Raw genomic sequence first — 14,599 nt, forward strand, 5'->3', positions numbered from 1 at the left:
GATTTTTTAGATTCAGCGACTAAATTTTTTAGTCGCCCATTTTGTCGCCAGTACTTAGTCGGCAGAGGTATTGGCGACTAAACAAATTTTAGTCGGCAAAACAGGTGTTTCAGCGACGAAAGTCATGGTCGCCAATAGTGAATTACACTTTCGGAAATTATACATTTAGCGACTGATATTTTAGTCGCCGATAGCCATGAATCGCCGACCAAAGTCATTAGTCGCCCAAAGCAACACTTTTGGCGACGACTAATTTTAGTCGCCAAAGGTATTCCGTGAAAAAAAAAAAAAAAACCTTATTTCTTTTTATTTGCTGAGTTTCGAACCATTAATCCTTTCACATTCTAAACCTTTAACCAAACACTCCCTCCATTATGCCACTATAACATCACATGAATGTATATGCAATATATATTATTTATATAGTATATTAATCGGTATTAATACAAAACTAATTATATAAATATAATTATTTTTATTGAATATAAATTATGTAAAAAATAAATTTTTTATTAAAAAAAATTTAGGCCACTTTCAGCGACTAAAACCATTATTTAGTCGCCAATTCTATTATTTTGGGCTACTAATGATTTTTTTGTCGCTAAAAAAATTAGTTCCAATTAAAAATATGCACTTTTGGCGACTAAACCTGTTTTTAGTCGCCAAAAACATCACCTTTTGGCTACTAAACTGAATTTTAATCGCCAATACTCAGTTTTTAGCTACTATTTTTTTTTTGGTAGCCAAAAAGCTTCACTTTCAGCGACCAATATGTTTTTAGTCGGCAAAACACCTACAATTGGCGACCAATCTGTTTTTTAGTCGCCAAAACCATCACTTTTGGCGACTAAATTATTTTAGTAGCCAAAAACTGTCACATTCGGCGACTAAACTACCTTTAGTCGCTAAAACCCCCAGATTCGGCGACTAAACTGCCTTTTAGTCGCTAAAAACCTTGTATTCGGCGACTAAACTGTTTTAGTCGGCAAAAGTGACCAATTTTGGCGACTAATTCCATTTTAGTCGCCAATTCTACTACTTTCAGCGACGAAAAAAGAAACTTTAGTCGCCAATTCTGCAATTTGTTGTAGTGAATCCCAACCTCATGTCCACCCAAACAAATATGATCTTAAAATTGTAAATTCTATTATTTTACGCCCTTTAAAAACTGTGTTATGTGAGTGTATAAACCGAGTAGGGGGAATTTATTTAAAAAGTGATAACTTCCCTTCCTAGATTTACCACCAAAAAAAATACCGAATAAACAATAAATAAAATAATTTCCCTCATGATGTTATTATAATTTTTATTTTTTTATTTTTTGTCTTGGATGAAACTATTCAACTGGCCATGTTGGCCCATTCTTGCATTGATGGGACTGGACTTCCAGCCCATAAAAATCTTTCATATGTGAGAACAAAGAAAATTATTTATACAAATTTGGGCCAAGAATGAAACTTTTATTTGGTACATGCAAGTGGGGGTGAGCATGGTTCAAATTAGGTTAAAATCAGGAACAAGCTATTATCTATGATTCTTGAAAAATTAGAATCAATTCAATTCGTTTAAATCATGGAACCAATCCATTTAAACATAGATTAGATTGGTTTAGGACCATGAATTCACATAATTAAATAACAAAAAATATATATATAGAACATTTGTCTCAGACTGAGACTAAGAGAGGTCGATGACATCATTTGTCTCTCCCGTACTTGACATCTATCAAACAAGAAAAAGAAATACATCAACAAAAATAGGATTAATATTATTAGAAAAAATAAAAAAATAAAAACATAAATCAAAAACCAAAGAAAAATATCAACAAAGAATTTTTACTTATATTTGCCGAAGCCATTGAAGAAAAGATCAACAAAGATGAGATGAACAATCGATTTGAGAGTGTATAGTTCACTGAATATCTCCGGTCTGAGATTAAATCCACCGATCTGGCATGAAATCTACAAAAAAAAAATAACCGAGTGTTAGAGAGAGAGAGATCTTAGTGAGTCTAAGAAGAAACCAACAAAAAAAAAAACAGAGTATCACCGAGAGAGAGAGAGAGAGAGAGAGAGAGAGAGATCACCGAGAGATAAAGAAAGAGACCAAGCCGCGATTTGATCTGAGATGGATTATCTAGGATGAAATCACAAGAATAAAGAGAGAACTCAGTCTGAGAAAGAGAAGAGAGAGAGATGACTACGTTTGAGAGAGAAAACAAACCAACAAAAACAGTGACCAAGAGAGAAAAAGAGCTCGTCGAGAGAGAGACAAAACTCAGTCTAAGAAAAAGAAGAGAGAGAGCTGACTGCGTCTGAGAGTAAGAACAAACTAATAAAAATAGTGAGAGAGAGAGAGAGCTCACCAAGAGAGAGACAAGACACAATCTGAGCTCACTGATCTGACCTGAGATAGATTATCTGAGATGAGATCACAAGAATAGAGATAGAACTCAGTCTGAGAAAGAGAAGAGAGAGAGAGATGAGAGTGTGAGAGACAGTTAGTGGCGTGTGATATGTTGAATTAGGGTTTAGCTTTTATATGAAACAATAAATGATAATATGTAGGAGGGTATATATTATAAATATAGACTATTTGTATACGGTCTTTATCGGTTCTAATTCAAAACCGAACCACAGATTCAAAAAACTAATCCAAACCTACCAGATTGGACTGAATTAGATCGGATTACGGATTATACGGATTCCTTACTCAGCCCTACATGCAAGAATATAGATTACATGTTTGATTGACTAATATATCCAATTGGAGATGCATTTTTAAGGCCCAAAGGCTCACCTTGATTGTCCAATTGTTTGTTTTGTACACTACAAGAAATTTCACTTTTAGCGATTAAAATTTTAGTCGCCAAAAGCCTTATTTTAATCACCAATCACTTTTGTCAACTAATATATTTGGTCACCCATTTGGTCGCCAACAGATTGTCGGAGAAACAATCAGCGACTAAAATTTTTTTGGTAGCCAAAAGTGACCTATTGGTGACCAAAACTTTAGTCGCCACATATTTTTTAAAAATAATTAAATATATATATTTTTTATTTTTAGCGACTAAATTAGTTAGTAGCCAATTGAGCATGTATGTTTGGCGACTAAATTTTTAGTAGCCAAAAGTTTCACTTTTTGAGAATTGGCGACTAAACATTTAGTAGCCAAAAATTCCCTTTTTACAATTGGTGACTAAAAGTTTAGAGATTGTATGAGGTGTCCTAAATAAGTGCACTTTTTGTCTTTTTAAACTAAAAAGTTGAGGAAAAAAATATGGATGTTTGGGTTAACTTTTTGACTTTTTATAAAAAAATGTGTATTAAAAAATTGTATAAATAAGTGTGTAGGAGAAATTAATGGGGGTAGGCTGTACAATTGGCAGTGTGGTGTGGGGGTTAGGAGATGAGAAATAATTGCCTCCTTTTCGGGCTTGAATCGGACAGTGTTGTTCGGCCCGTGGTGGCCCACCACGAGTCCCGTTTTACTAATCGAAACCAATCAATGTGTAGAACTAGTCGAGCACTATATGCTCATAAAAAATCACGTTGATCGGATATCGATAGCTATTTGATCGTGATAGTTTTTTTGTCAATTGTTAACTATAACACCATCCACTTTTTATACAAAACTGACTTGATCATATAGTTAGCGATGTCCGATCAATATGATTTTTTACAAATATATAGTACTTGACGAGTTCTACACATTGAACGGTTCAAATTATCAAAACGGGACCCATGATGGGCCCCCACGGGCCGAACAACACCGTCCTTAAACTTGCCTCCACCTGTGTAATTTGTTCTCAAAGTCTGCACCAGGCAACTCACGTCAGTGCTGCTTTGTACCCTTTTTTTGTATAAAAATAATTTTTTTATAATTTTTTTTAGTGAATAGTGATAACTTTTTTACTTTTTTTGTAACTTTTTGTCTTTTTATCTTTTTTGAAAGATCCCAAACTTGCCCTTAGTAGACAAAAGTTTCACTTTTTCACAATTGGCGACTAAAGTTTTAGTAGCCAAAAGCCAATCTGTGATATTTGTTTAGTCGCCAAAAGGTCTCATTTAGTTTTTAAAATTTGTTCTGTAATATTTTTTGCACTGCCTGTAACCTGTGCATATACAAAATTATTCATCCATTTGTTCATTCATTCAATTCTTAACTATTCAATAAAAATGTTTCTCCACAACCTGTAGCATTTAATTTCCAACCATATACAAAATTTAACTATTAAAAGCCATTCGAATGCCTTATTTCAACAAAATGAAATAAGCAGTAAAGAACATAGACACAGACAATGTAATAACCCCTCAATCATCCTTAGCCCTTTGATCTCTTAGTTGCTTAAGCTCTTCAATCAACACCGTCAAATTTCTATGAGATGATCCACCTTCTTTAACAGCTTTCAATGCCATCTCTCCCAGCACTTTAGACTTCTCTGTCATCATCACCGATGTCCATCACCCTGCTCACAGCGGCCTCTATGTTCTCTCTCCTCACCACATTCTTTCCAGCATCAATCCACAAGTTCCAATCCTTCTTGTTAATTACTGAATTGGAACTGTCAAAAGAAACATTATAAACATTGTGGAATGAATTTATAAGACTACGATTCATAAAAAAAATTCACAAGAGGCCAATAATTTCAAAAAACATTCATAAGAAGTCATAAAAATTTCAAACAAGCCCAACAATTTCTAACAAGTGAAAAACATTCATAAAAGTTTCAGAATATTTGTGTATATATATATACATGTATGTGTGTGTGTGTGTTTGTGTGAAGCTAAAAAAAATGATAGAAAATCTTAAAAAATTGTGTGTGAAGATGAAGATTATACTATTTTACCTTCGGATTGGTTGAAGTAGCAGATAGAACAGAGTTGGCCTATTTTGAACAATTTAAATGAATAAGTATTATGACGCCAACTACTTGTGGACGTGTGATGCATCTTTCTTATGTGCGAGTACCTAATACCCAAAGTGTGATTGTCTATGCTTCACTTGTTTTTTTCTCCTCCTTTACTTTCACTTTCTTATTTTCTTAAAATGTAATTGCATTTACAGAGCTGCTTGCCAGATTTGATTTTAAAACGATAAACTCACTATTTAGCCCTTATAAACCATAAGTTGTATCCCAAATCCATCTATAAGCCAAACCTAAAATTAAACCTTAATTTGGTGATAAAAATAAATGATCCTACATCACAGAGCATGTGAATTACTATTATTGTAGTTCTATTTACAACCCCGAACAAAGATATTCAGCCCTCAAATTTTTTTTCCCATTAATATCCAAGAAAAATCTACCTCATAGCCTACAATTGAACACCCAAGACCATTAAAATGATGGTTGTCTAGAAATTCCAGCATGTTGTAATTGGTCTATGGTGAATTTTTCATTTAGGCATTGCATCAAACAGTTGGTGAGTAGAAGATGTAACAGGCAGCAAAATTTCAAGGCAAACCACACATGTATCAACACAAACCAAACTCAAAAACAAAGAGGCAAAGACAATTTCCCATCAAGCAAACACAATGACCACTCCTTTTGCTTTTTCTTTTCTTCTTCTACTTTTTCTTTTCTTATTTGAACTCCATTGTTGCTCAAGCTTGAGCTTCAAATATGAGTCATAACCCAGTTAATGAAAATCACAAACCCAAACCCAAATCTTAGAAACACAAATTGGATTGACTCGGTATCTAGTTCAACTCAAATCTTAGAAACACAATTTGGATTAACTCGGTGTCTAGTTCAACTCAATACGTTTTGACGGAGAACCCATCATATATATATATATATATATCTTCAATCTATGTACTCTATGTACGTACGTATACAATAATACAGTTCAATCGTTACTGAATTGCAAGTCCAAAAAAGCTCTGATTTGGGGAATTCAGAGTACAAAGAACTAAAGAAAAATACCTCTGATTTGGGGAATTCAGCGTCGATAGTGAAGAGCGAGGATGGGTGTCAATGCTGCATTGGGTTTTTGCTGTTTGCTAATCTTCCTTTTCAATGGTGGTGGATAGTCGCGGAGTTGCTATGGTAGTAGACTGATGTTGAAGAAGATTATGGGTGGTGAACACAACACCCATCTCTTTCTCTGTACTACAACACCTTAAAAAAGATTATAAGTGATAAGAGAGATCCACCATAGGTAAAGAGAAGAGGAGAATAGAGAGAGAGAGAGAGAGAGAGGGGGAGAAGGAGAGAGACGCTGAAAATATATATCATTTTACATAATTAGCGACCACAAATTTTGTAGTCGCCAATTAATTTTATAAATCCCTCCAAAATTTGAAATATCTCTCTCCAAATATTTTAGTTCTTTGGCGAGTAAAATATTTTTTAGTCATTGAAAACACACTTTTGGCGACCAAACTTTTGGTTGCCAAAGATAAAAAGTAAATTTTAGTTTTTCATTCGACGACTAAATAATTTTAATAGCCAAAACTAATCATACAACGACTAAAACATTTTTTAGTTGCTGAAAACACACTTTTGGAGACCAAAAGTTTAGTCAGCAAAGATAAAAAGTAAATTTTTGTTTTACATTCAGCGACTAAATAAGTTTAGTAGCCAAAACTAATCATACAATGACTAAAACATTTTTTAGTCGTTGAAAACACACTTTTGGCGACCAAACTTTTAGTCGCCAAAGATAAAAAATAAATTTTTATTTTTCATTCGGCGACTAACTAATTTTAATAGCCACTAAAACATTTTTTAGTAGCCAATTGTGGCATTTTTAGCGACTAATTTTTTTTTAGTCGCCAATAATCAATATACTCTGATTAAAAAAAAATTAGTAGCTAAATATTGTACTTTTGCCGACTAAAAAAAAATTTTTGTTGTCAATTCCACAACTTTTGGCGACTAAATTTTTTTTAGTCGCCAAATTTGATTTCCAAACACTACTAGAAAAATAGTTAAAGATCACACTTTAACAAAAAAAAAAAAGATCTCACTTTTATTGGAAGTGTGATAAAAAAAAATTAGATTGATATTTTAATCACAGTTAATTTGATTGAGTGTGATAATATTTATTTTTTATGTCACTTTTCAATTAAGTGTGATTATATATATTTTTTAATCACACCTTCTAATTAAAGTGTGATTATATATAAATTTTTTAACCACACATTCTAATTAAAGTGAGATTATTTATATATTTTTTAATAACACCTTCTAATTAAAGTGTGATTATATATACACTACTACTTTTTAATCACACTTTTTAAATAAGTGTGATTATATATATTTTTTTTTAATCACACATTCTAATTAATGTGTGATTATTTATATATTAGGGGTGTACACGGTTCGGATTGGTTCGGTTCTGAGAAAATTCAAGAACCGAACCGATCCTAACGGTTTTGTGATTTAGAGAACCGGACCAGATCATTACACTTATAAAACCGGACCAGAACCAAACCGAAAAAACGGTTCGGTTTCGGTTTGGTTCATGATTCCAAAAATTTCTATTTAAAAGAATAAATTATTAATATTAGCAAAATAATTACTCAAACTAATTACATTTAACTCATGATAAAAACTAATAATATTAAGGTATTACTCAACATTACATATCTATACCATCCTAATATCATTAAAATTATAAAAAACCAATTAATAAAAATAAAACTTGATATTATACATATATATATCTTTTAAAATTCGGTTCGGTTCGGTTCGAACTGCGATTTTTTCATAAAATCCATTAACCAAACTGTTTTTACAGTTCTCATATTTCTTAATTCGAAACCGAACCAATTCTTAATAGAACCGAACCAAACCGTAAGATTCGGTCTCATTCGGTCCGGATTATCGGTTTGAACGGATTTTTGAACAACCCTATTATATATTTTTTAATCACATCTTCTAATTAAAGTGTGATTATATATACACTACTACTTTTTAATCACACTTTTTAAATAAGTGTAATTATATATATATTTTTTAATCATACATTCTAATTAAAGTGTGATTATATATACATTATTACTTTTTAATCACACTTTTTAAATAAGTCCCTAAATAGGTGTGATTGTATAAAATATTTCAATTTGATTTTTATATAAAATATATAATTTCCAAATCCGCGCCTCTATTCTACCCATAAATGACAGAGGCGACTCACTACTAGAAAATTAAACTTTAGACACGGAACTTTTTGCAACGGTTTGAAAATCGTCGCAAAAAGCATGATTTTGTGATGGCAAAAAAAATCATCGCGAAATTAATTTTTTTGCGACGGCATTTGACTGTCGCAAAAAAGGCATCAACTAAATACCATTATTAGAGACAGAAAATCCAAGACCGTGACAAAAAGTAATATTATACGCAACGGTACATTACTTATCTCTTCTCCTTTTTTTTTCTTTTTTTTTTTTTTTGTAGTGCCTTTTGTTAATCCGTCGCAAAAGATTTTATTTTGCTCATTAATGATGGTCCTTAAACTCGTCGCAAAAACTTAATCCCTAATTGCCTTCGCTCCCTCTCCCACCCTCTTCCTTTTTCTCGCTCATTCCTAAACTTTCAGACTTCTCTTCGAAAAAAAAAAAAAAAACTCACTATTACAAAAACATTTAAAGATCACACTTTGATAAATGAAAACATCTCACTTTTATTAGAAGTGTGATAAAAAAAATTAAATTGATATTTTAATCATTAAGTGTGATAATATTTATTTTTTATGTCACTTTTTAATTAAATGTTATTATATATATGTTTTTAATCACACTTTTTAAGTAAGTGTGATTATATATATATTTTTAATTAAATGTGATTATATTTATTTTTATATATATATAGTATCACAGTGGAAACACAAACAAATCGAACCCTCTCTCTCCCCATCTTCCCATCTCCCCCTCTCACCACTCACTTACGCTATGTTTGGATTTAGTGATTTGGAGAGAAAAGAAAAGAAAAGAAATGAAGTGATATGTATTTCTCTTATTTGTTTAGATAACCTAAGTAGAGAAAAATGGGAAGAAATTGAGAGAAATGAAGAGAAACTCATTTTTCTTATAAGCTTCATTTTCAATTTTCCCAAAAGTGGATAGATTGGGAGAGAAAAGACACCACTATTTTCATAATACCAATTTTGTCCCTATAAAAATAAAAGAAATAAAATGATTGAAAATATAAAAAGGTTATTTTGGTAATATAACATAAAATAATTTCTTTTCTTTTCTCTTAATGAAATCTAACCAAATAAGAATGAGAGAAATCACAATCATTTCTTTTCTTTTATTTATTCCTTATCCAAACAAAAAGGAGAGAAATCACAATCATTTCATTTCTTTTCTTTTCTCTTATTACTTAAGTAATCATTTCTTTACTTTTCTCTCCTAGGTTCCCAAACATAGTGTTAGCAATAGCTAGGGTTTTATTATCTTTCTCTCCCCTGTATTAGAAACCCTAGCGTTGAAACACCCATCCCCAACAACAACAATCACCATCAGTGTTGGATTTGCCATTATCGATCCGCCGTTGCCCGTCGTGCAGTACCTCCTTCTGCCACAGAACCACCACCTTAGTGCCAACGATGGCAGATCTTGAAAGACGACCAAACCCTAGAGAGCTATGGGTAATTCAATCGATTCTCACAGAACTCATTTTTTATATATGTGAATGTAGATATAGGTATTAGTATTGGAATTTGAGTTAAATGCTTTGGTACCCAACTCAATTTCATCTGTCATCCATTATCCATCAATCTCTCTGTTTTTCTAGAATTCCCAATTTAACACTAACAAACACTCATCAATTTCATATGTGAACTCTTTCTGTGACTTCTGTTCACCAGATTTTCGTTTCACTCTCTTTCTCACCTACATGCATTTCTCATTATTCTCTCTCACTAGTTTTCATATGATGCTTTCCAACCATCAATGCCGGCTCTAAAAATCAACATCTTTAGTGGGTTTTGTTGAGTTTTGTCTCATACGAACTTGACAAGTAAAGGTTGGTACTTTGAATTTTCTTTGTATGCTTCTTCGAACTTCTTGTTGCGTAGATGAACAAACTTAGGCGGAGATTACAAAGTTAAAAACTACTTTTCGAATTTTTTTATTGTATTATTTGTGTTCAATGTGCCCAAAGACTATCTATTCATCCTTTCCTGACTTTGAGTTTACAACAAGAAAACTGAAAATCTGAGATTAGTGGGTCAGCAAATCTGAGTGAAAAATCAAAAAACAGATTTGGTGTTGGTGAAATTCTACCAATAAAGATTTTGAGTATTTTGTCATTAGAAGATCCGAGAAGTGAAAAATTGTGGTTTAGGGTAAGAAATTAACAAGTGTGAGATTGAGGGAACAGAACCACATAAAAATTAGAGATGGGTTGTAATTAAATCTTATGTAGTCAAGAAGATTTCTAGATTTGTGAGGTAGGGAGATGCGAAATCCATATAAAAAAAAAAACGGAGGTGGATTGTTTTCAATCAGGCCAGCATTGTGAATTTGTGAGTTTGTGAGTTTGAGAGTTGCAAAATCTATACAAAATCCAAGGTGGATTGATTTTAGAAAGTATAACAGTTGAGTGAATTCTTACATCTAGTAGAAATCAAAGCAAGAAGTGACTTCATTGAACTCTTGAGAATGTCTCAGTATTGGCCTGGTAATATTTTTCTCGTGTTTTCGGTGCTTTTCAAAATACTTAGTTGGCTACTTAGAAGAAGAAGGCGTAAGTCAATGAATTTGTTTAATACTTTTCATTTTTTTATCTGACTACATAGTATTTCTTTAACCATTAGCTATTGTGTATGCAATTATGAGCCAAAACATGAATACATTTTTTCTGACCTTGCCCTTATGCTTTTCATTATCATTACCATTTGTTCATCTGCATACAAGATGAACTCGTGAAGATACTCATCCATTGTGACAAAATATACTGAGAAACACATGCACGTAAATATTGTTTGTTTGTTTGCAGCAGAGCTTGAAGCAAGAATCGATGGAATGGGTCATATGGCCACCCAAGGTTGCTTGATCTGAGAAGGTTAGTCCTTTGTGTTTTGATGTTATTATCCTTATAGACAAACATAATTGTTTAATGAATTATGTTTCAATTATACATCAAATAATTTTTGTAGTTATGTCTAGATGGACGACTTGTTTAATTGAAAAGATGGTTTTAAGAGTAGTTTTCTTTCTCTGTTGGAAGTCATTGATCCTACAATTCAATTTTGGAGATAACGTATTTAATCATAGAACCAGACCTTAATCTCTCACATAGGGTGAGAGTGGAATCCACTTAAAATATAGATTGAATCTATGAAATTCTTTCTTCTTGTGATTCGAATAATCTATTCACGGGGCTGAATCTACAAAGCATGTAGGTGATTTGATCGGAACCTAATTGGTCCTCAAAATTGTTCCGAACTAGAGGAAGTTAATGGCGTCAACTTTGTACTCTAATCCAGTATGAATTCTTATCTCTGTCCCATAAATTTCATTCAATTATTTTACTTCTCGCATTTGATTTGTTATTGTTTTAATTGATATTTGGTGATTTAACATATATAGATCTGTATATTTTGATCAAAGCCTTTTGTTCTATTTGACTATGATTCTGTTTTTGAGATACAAAAGTTTCTTTTGGTTCTAACTAAATTAGACTTTGTAACTTTCCTAATTTGGCAATTATCAATTAGATACTCTCCCTCTCTTCGTTTCTCTTACTGCTGCTTGTAGACACTTTCTGTTGAGATTTAAGCCTTTATGCTATGTTTCATGAACTAGAATGGAATACTTGTTCAATCATAATGTTGATTTAAGCATTAACTCCTTCCATTTGTGTAAAATCTAGAGATTGCAACCTGGTCTCTTTGATTAGATGACTAAATTTGATGCTGTTAAGACCAACAGGTTTGTACTCTTAGCATAGTTGACATTTCGATAACTCTTCTTCAGTTCCAGTTCTATTTTAGAGTTGAAGAAGTTGAAAAGATAATTAAGATATCAAATGATGGTAGCAGAGGGGTAGTCATATGTGTGTTATTATTGCAATTTTTAATTAAATATTTGTTGTTTTGTTGATCAAAACAAAAATGATTCAAGGTTAATAATTATTCATAAATTACTAAGTGATTTAAATACTTACCATTTGGTTACCGAGAGAGTGAAGGGAAATGGGAAAAGAAAAAAAAAAGAGTAATGCAGAGTTTACCAAAACACTGAACTGTCCAGAACTAGGCATATCTTGATTGTATTAGGTTCATCTAACCTAATATTTTCTCTTTAACCAAATAGGGGCTATAGATCACAATTATAGATTTGTTAATTAATTGATCTCAAACCCTAACTGATCTCTACACGCTCCTTTATATCGAACGATTTGACCTTTCTGCAATCTCCTCTCTGATCACGAACTTGAACCAGTTAAAGTAATTCATCGATGATTGCAAGTCCAATCCCTCAATCATCTCCGATCCTTCTCTCCCCTTCTTCCAAGACTACCTTGAAAGGTATGATATAATTCATTTTTATGTATTTATATATTTTCTTGTTGAATTTGCTTTTCTTATGTATTTTTATATGATTTTTTGGTGGTTTAGTGAAGTGAATTGATTTTGAACTTTATGTATTTCTTTTAGTTTTTTGGTGGTTTAGTGCTTGCCTTTTCCTCTGGTTTGATGATAACTGTAAAATAAAAAATAAAAAAAAAAACTAAAAGCATTTAATATTCACAAAATAGTTTTAATCTTTCAAAATTTATATTATATTGTCAGTTGTAACCTTATTTTTTTAGTAATAAAATCTAAGATATATCATAAAAGTCTGCTTTTTTATGTCAAAAGATCAATTGATAAGAACAACTGATTATTGAGAGAGATACAATACAATACAACACACTTTTCCATAAGAATATACTAGTTTAAGAAAGCCAGTACATGTTAAATATGCTTTTGATAGTTTGAAACCATTTTTTAGTGTTATTAATGTTTATTAAATCTAAAAAAAATGTCTACCAATTCTGAAAAAATTAATAAATATGTATGTATTATTCTATCATGAAAACTGTCTCTAGCTTTAGATATATTGTTACAACTTAAAACAATCTTCTCTGATACACTCGGTGGAGTTATATGTTTAATATTAAGGATCAAAATTTCATTTTGATATATATTTTGTTCCAATTGGCATGGAAATAGAAACATTTCAAAAAAAAAAACTTAGAAGCGAAGCAACAAAAAGAAATAAAATAAAAAAAACGTTACAAATGTTTGGTTAACAATTGGTCCGTGTATCAATTTACACCCTTGGAAAACAAATCCAAACAAATAATAAAACCCCTTTGAACCAATAAGACAATTAATTAGTGCTACCAATCATAACAAATAACTCTTTCAAAATCATTAATGAGTGAGGTGAGGCGTGGTGTGGCGTTCAATGGATATTGGAGTAGTATCAGCTTATTCTGTTTAATGAAGAATCAAATTGTGGTATAATGGCTCTCCATCTGTCTATTTTACAAAGACAACTGAAATGCATATCATGTTTTTTTTTTTTTTGGTTAGTTTAGTACTTATCATATTCCATAATTTGATGTGGGTTCACTCAAATTGTTTTAGTATTTTTATTAAATATTATAGATTCCCAAAATGCTTCTCCTCCAACAACAGCATCTGATTCTCAGGGTGATAATGGTGGTGGATCATCCAATTATGAGGATCTTCGTGGTTATGCTCTTTGGGGTACATGTTTTTTTAACTTTAATCTCCTTTGATACTAGTATAAATTTTTTCAATATTTATTAAAATTATTATCATTCAAACAAATCCATTGCTTGCTTGACCCAAGTCTTAAAGAGCAAGTGCATAGCCAAATTCATCATGTTACTGAGGTTTTCTATTTTTCTTTTGAAGCCATATCTTATGGCATTGGGTCAACCACAGCACTCAGAACCGTTGATGCTTTAACATCATCTCGGCGCACAGGTGGACATGAAATTGCTCGGCAAAAGAAAGAGAAAGAGAAAACTAGTGGTGGTAATAGCAACCCACCACCCTCAATCTATCATATTGTTTTTCCATCGGTCACTCTGATCAACCCCACCACTACCTCTTGACCCTAAAAAGAAAGAAACTGCAGCAGCCTCTGCTTCACCAAATTCACAAAAAAATCTGGTGAATGTATAGTGGTCTGTCTCTTCCTCAGTTTTGTCTTGCTAGTGTGACTGATTTCTCAGTTTTGTCTTGCTAGGGGTCTATTCAACAGTTTGTGCACTACGTCATGAATAGAGGACTTCCCTACAGTGTGAATAGTTATCACTCTTTTCTCACATCATGTGTTCTAAGAAAAATGTTATGTACAAGTTCCAGTGGATCTTGTCATTGACCATTCTGTTCAGGTTGATGTGGCAAGAAGTGAAAATGCAGTGCAGGCAAATATGGGGCTTGAATTTCAGAGAAACAAGGAGAGGTTTGTTTTTCTTAAGTGGGGTTCAAATGCTTTTTACAATATGCTCATTGTTCCTCCTGGTTCTAGTATTGTCCACCAGGTAAGACTTTGGCATCATTAGTGCATCAAGGATATTTCTATATCTAGATGTTATATTGTTGTTAAGGAAAATTCT

At 32.1% G+C, this 14,599-nt stretch overlaps 1 long non-coding RNA gene across 1 annotated transcript; it reads right to left on the reverse strand.

Annotated features, from left to right (window-relative positions):
- Window positions 1-4,121: 4,121 nt before the first annotated feature.
- LOC114313705 (uncharacterized) lies at window positions 4,122-6,261 on the reverse strand. Its single transcript, XR_003647257.2, has 2 exons — window positions 5,930-6,261; window positions 4,122-4,564 (listed from the first exon to the last, which is right to left on the reverse strand). It is a non-coding gene; the product is annotated as an uncharacterized LOC114313705 (long non-coding RNA).
- Window positions 6,262-14,599: the final 8,338 nt, after the last annotated feature.

This window comes from Camellia sinensis, chromosome 13 (genome assembly GCF_055761805.1).
Source record: "Camellia sinensis isolate YWXY chromosome 13, ASM5576180v1, whole genome shotgun sequence".
NCBI lineage: Eukaryota > Viridiplantae > Streptophyta > Magnoliopsida > Ericales > Theaceae > Camellia > Camellia sinensis.